Raw genomic sequence first — 6000 nt, 5'->3', positions numbered from 1 at the left:
TTTTCCTGCCAATTAGATCCTAATGCTCTGTCGTCTCAGGGATGTGTCTACTGACTCATCTCTTTAACTACGTTCTTAGTTTTTTGAAATTCAACTTAAATATTTCTTCATCTGCAATCTTGAATATTGTCACCTGTTATTTTTCCCAAGTACCTACAATTTGTACTTTGCTTTCTGATACTGGCTGTTGAGAACTTTCTGTTATACACTTACTTTGTTCAGGTGATTTCAGAACATTAATTCTATCTTGACTTAGTTCTAGTTCTTGAAGCCCCAACTCATTTTGTTAAACCTTGGCTCTTCAACTGTATCTACTAAGGACTACTGACTTTTATTTGAACTGTTTGAGGTGCTTCTAATCACATTGTTTGGAAGGTGGAGGTGGAAGAACTGAGAGAACAAGGGCAGCCTGGGATATAGCTAGAGAGAACCTATCTCAAAAGGAGAACTTGGTGTGTTGATAACTAGTAGGGCACTGTCTAACAAGTGGAGGACCTGGGATTTATCTTTCAGCACTAGATAAAATATTATTTATCCTTTGCCTTTCTGTCTCCAATCTTCTCTGAACTCTATACACAGTTTACCAAAATTAGCTTTTTGCAATTCCTTTTTCATATTTATTTTATTTTATATGTATGGATGTCTTGCCTGTATGTATATCTGTGTGCCATGTGTGTGCCTGGTGCCCACAGAGAAGAGCATCAGACCTCTGGAACCAGAGTTACAGACATTTGTGAGCCATGCTACATGTGAGTCAACTACATATATGGTAAAATGCTACAAATACATTGTTTAGGATGTGTGTGTGTGTGGGGGGTTGTATACAGTTGATAAGAATTTACATTTTATAGTATCTCGGAATGCAAGACATTGAGAAATCTAGAGTTGTATCTGAATTGAATAGTGATGACTAAAAATCATCAGAGATTTTTTTTGAGGCTCTTTGATTCTAGAGGTTGATATCCCTTGAACCACAAAACTTTTGGTGGCTTTTAATTGAGTCAAAGTTTTCTGTCTATTTTTAAAGGTTTTTATTTTCAGCCTATTTAATTTCACACTAGTTCTTACTATATACTCTTCATTAGTCAAGTCGGTTTGATTTACAGTATAATCTTCAGTTTCCTATTCCTTTCCCCCTTTAAGACAGTTGCATTTTATCTTCATATCTTCTTTTAACCAACAATCAAATTAAAATATTAAAATAGAATGCTTCCCCAAATTTCCCATCTGACTGATGCCTTCATTCATTAAAAAAATGTAGTCTTTAATGTCAGAACATAAGATGATATATTTTATTTTATTGTTGTCAATGTTTATTGCATGCTAATTCTATCTTCCAAATGGCATGGCAAATTTTGTAACAGTAACTAACCAACAAATTATATATCTTTCGTGTCACCCAACAAATTTTGGTAATGCATCAAGTGTTGCCAATTTAACATAAGGCTTGCCTTTATTTTTTCCCTGTATTTCACAGGTGATCACCCAGATTTTTTTTCTGACAAAACGGGGATTAAGATTAAGTGAAGTAAGTCCATTTCTTGCCTTAGTGACCACAGTCAACCAGTTACAAATGAGTACACTCATTCTTACTGGAAAAAATCCAAAGGGTCTTTGGAAACATTGATTTTAATAACATTGCTTATATACCTGTCAATTGAACCTTTATGCTACTATTCAGTTTTAGTAATGGAGAAAAATTTTGCTCAAAGCAAATCTCAAGTTTGAAGACCAGGCATCACTTGACTCAAAGGATTGTCATGAAACTACTACAGGCACAGGGATGCTGGATGTTCACAGCTATCCAGGGAGAGAAGAACTGAAAGGCCCCGCCACAGATTTAGCAGATAAGTGCCAGGAAGAGGCAGCCCTACTACAGGAAGCCACCTCTCCTCCCCTCCCTCCCAACTCTTGGGTTCTGGGCTGAGGCCAGGGACTGTCCGGAGCTGATCTCGGGCTCTCATTGGCCGCTGTCTTTTGTGACGTCACGATCATGATGAGAATTGATGATCGGACACGCTGATTTCATTGTCTGAGGCGGCAGTGGAGACCCAGGAAAAAATCTTGCGGACTCCGCCTGCTCTGGCCCTGGTCTCATCTTGGAACCTCTGATCTCTTCCGTGACCGCACCACGCCCGAGGTAAGCGCCTAACCTGACTGTCTGTGAAGGGCAAAGGAGGACTTTCAAAACCCTGGGATAATGTGCCCAGTAGGGGGCCCGTAGGGTCTGTGGCCTAAAGATACAGCCAATAAATTGGTGCAGCTTCTGGGAAGCCAACTTCCTCTACCCTCCAAGCAAAGGCTGGAAAGAGCATGAAATTAGAAAAGAGCTGAGGATGGGGATACTGTGGGTATTGCCACACAGTGCAGGACCTTGCTCTGAAAGAGGGCGATGTCTGGGACTTACTACTGGTCCGATAGTAAGAGAAACTGGCGCCTCTGCTTCTAAAGAAAGGACAGGATTGAATTCTACCACTTCTAGATTTCACTGGACAGTAGATTTCTCATAGCCCCACTCAAATCACACTGAGGACGCTGCGCCTGCGCATAAACATTCTGATTAGAGGGGAGGGGGGAGGTTCACTGCAGAGAGAATGGGCTTGGAAGTTGCGCAGGCGCCTTTTCTCTTTAGCTGGAGGGGGAGGGGCTGAGCTGTGTCTGAACTGAATAAGGGAAAGGTTAGGGATTTGGCCTTCAGATGTTTCAAGTGCCATTTGAAGTGAAGAGATCTGCTACTGATTTTTGCATTTGGCCTTCTGAGTGTACTCAGCTCAAAATGAGACTGATACATTTGAGAAAGCAAATTCTTACTTTCCAACTGTGTATATGGAAAGGAAGGAAATTGAAGAACTTGAAGACTAAAGTTCTCAGTTATAAAGAAAAGTTTAAGATGTATGTGGGGGGGATTGTATACAATATTTTTTCAAATAAATCTAACTTTCAATCTTCAAAGAGCTTAGGTTTGATATGACATTCAGTAATTTGGAGTATCACTTTGGAGACTCAGAAATACATTTACTCATCTGTCTGTCTTTTCTTCATCTTAGCCCCATCACATAAAGCTTTTGCCTCTATCTCAGATTTGATATTTTCCTTCTTTCTTCTTCTTGGGTGTTTCTATTAGAACCATCTAAGTCAAATCTTATTTCAAGAGACTTTCTCTAGCATCCATTAATTGGGGCGGACTGTGTCACCCCACTGTTTGGAGGAATGATCAGCATCTCTGTCCTTGGGGAAAGATTGTATGGTTGCATTATTAGTCCTTGCCATGATCTCATTATTTATTCCAATTTTACAGGAAAAACTGGGATTTTCTCCAATTTTTAAAGTGAAGATCTTGTTAAATATTGGCAACTTTTCCTTTGTATGTCTTCTCATACCATTCTTTACCTACTCCTCAGTCTTATCTCTTATACTCCTCTGGTAACTAAAGGAGCTTCCTAGCTAGTATATACCTTTCACCATATAAAACTACCTGTCTGTGAACAATACTTCACTATTGCTTTCTCTAATAAGAATATCCTTGGCTTCCTATTATCTATTTTTTCAAGCCACTTCCTGTTATCTATTATTCCAAGTCAGATTCTACCTAGATTGCAAAACAACCAAACCTCAATCTAGCTTTTTTGAATGGTAGCACCTTATCTTTCTTCAATGTAAATTTCCCTAATGTTCCTTGAACAATTTTGCTTCTCACACCACTATCACCACCTTTTCCTAGGCAACTTTCTATTCTACATAACTTAAATCTTGTCCTCTTTGGAATCGCTGTTCGAATTAGACCACCTATAAGTGTCTTTCAAGTACAATGCTGTATAGGTCAACTTCCCTAAAATTCTCACATCTTTGATTTGATTTGCCACTTTCTTCTACCCTGTTGTCTACCATCTTACTTTGTGCAGTGTGTGTGTGTGTGTGTGTGTGTGTGTTTTATGTACTTTTTAACTGGACTTTATATCCTTAGGGGTTGAGAACAGACCAGCCAGTTCTTTCCTATCTTCCCACACACCTGGCTGACTAATGAAAACAGCTATAGTCACTTCACTTCTTTTTTCTTTAGAAAACAATCTCCTGGGTAGCTAAGTAATATTGTTTTGGAGAGAACTACACACACACACACACACACACACACACACACACACACACGTAAATTTTAGTCATCTTTAGTCAGGCAATTAATCTTCTGGTGACTAAACAACCCTGACTGTGTGAGTCATGGAAAAGGCACAATGGAGATACCTGTTTCATGAGTGGCTTTCAAATATGCCATAAACAAGACCAAAGCATCATTGCCTCGGAAGTAGATTTGTTTGTAATTCTTTCCACTGGAAAGACGCTGCTTAGAGACATCGCATCACTCTGTACTTCTTTCTAATCACATTATGTCCTGAATCGCCTCTTGAAAATCTGCTATTAATCACTATTTATTGCATTATACTTTCAATTATTATGTTAGATTGACTACCCTTGACAGTTTTAATTTGACAGATGATCACCATAATGGTTGCTACAGTTGCATATATATTTGCAAATATATATATATATATATATATATATATATATATATATATATTCCTCTTGGGAATAAAATTTCATTGTTTCATAGAGCAGAACTTTTGCTTGGATGATAGTGTAATCATAGTTTCATAGTTTATTATAGGGAATGTTTTTTAGATAAACAGGTTTTTTTTCAATTCTTCAATTCTTATTTCATTTTGAGGCATCATCCCAATACTTTTTGAATGTTGTGGTTTGAGACTGTAGCTTAAAAGCAATTCAGAAGGATATTACAATTTATAAATTTTATGCTAATAGGTTATTATAAGTGCTATTTATTATTAGGGAATGTTCTTTTACCTTGACCTTTTCTCCTCTTGCGTAGGAGTTCTTTCAAAGCAGTTTTAGTTTGTAGACAATAAATATAGTAATTAATATGCTTCCCTTACATGCTTATTTGCACACCAATAGATTATTCAGTTAAACAACGCTGACTAAAATTCAGGACTTAAGATTGAACATGCTCTTTATTTTACATCATTAAAAATAAAAGATCAAAGAAGAAAATGTCATCTGTATTTTGATGTTTATTTTATGATTCTTATTTGTAGAGAAAAGGAGATTTATTTTCATTTAAGATGTAGAGTTTGAGCTAGAAGGAACTTTTTAATGATAAGCCAGTTTTCTCATCTTACATAGCGTAAATCGGAGGCCTAGAGATGTGAAGTACTTTGCTAATATTAGTACAAACATTATGTATTTTATATACACCACCATACTCTTACACAGTTTATTGTATTTAAACCATATAGCATGCCTCTCAAACAGTTGCTAATATTAATTTTTCTTTTTCATTTTAGATTTGAGAAACTGGAAGTTCAAAGTAGTTGACTTGCCTAGGTCCACACAGCTAGGATTCAAATGTCACAGTCAGGATCCAACTTCTATTTGACTCATGATCAATGTATTCTTGAGAAAGGTAACATAATGAATTCTTAGAGACTTAACTAGGATCTGAGCCTCTGGCATCCTGGCCCAGTGTGGTGTGTGTGTGTGTGTGTGTGTGTGTGTGTGTGTGTGTGTGTGCCTATAACTAAATGAAGATACTCATTTTGGATTTCCAGTTGCAGTTTAGACTCTGAGAAGATCAAGGCCTTGTCAAGGGGCTGATGCCATGAGACAGGTGTAGATCCTCCATACTGTGTGTGGAATGTCAGTCATGTGTAAGCTTGACCCAATGGTGTATGCTTATATTTGGTTTCCATAAATCCAGTTCCAGTGACCCTTTTTGACTTTTATCGATACCAGGCATGTACAGAGTTCATATGCATATGTACAGGCAAAACATCCATATACATAAAATAAAACATAAATAAATCTGTAAGAAATACAGTGCCTTAACTATAAAAGATGATAAATTTTGCATTAAATTATTTTTAAAAAACACTGAATTTATTCACATTAAAATTGTATTTTAGAGAGGACATTAGATTTTTAAACAAT

General features: G+C 37.0%; 1 protein-coding gene across 2 annotated transcripts in view; it reads left to right on the top strand.

The window, feature by feature from the left end:
- The first annotated feature begins 2033 nt into the window (after positions 1-2033).
- Hdx (highly divergent homeobox) overlaps positions 2034-6000 on the top strand; it is a 115133-nt gene continuing 111166 nt past the window's right edge. For both annotated transcript variants that reach the window (XM_021188213.2, XM_021188212.2), the window contains exon 1: positions 2034-2140. The gene's annotated coding sequence lies outside the window, so the exon portion shown is untranslated. The remainder of the gene's footprint in view (positions 2141-6000) is intronic.

Source organism: Mus pahari, chromosome X, assembly GCF_900095145.1.
Source record: "Mus pahari chromosome X, PAHARI_EIJ_v1.1, whole genome shotgun sequence".
Taxonomy (NCBI): domain Eukaryota; kingdom Metazoa; phylum Chordata; class Mammalia; order Rodentia; family Muridae; genus Mus; species Mus pahari.
This window is presented reverse-complemented; position numbering and strand designations above follow the sequence as displayed.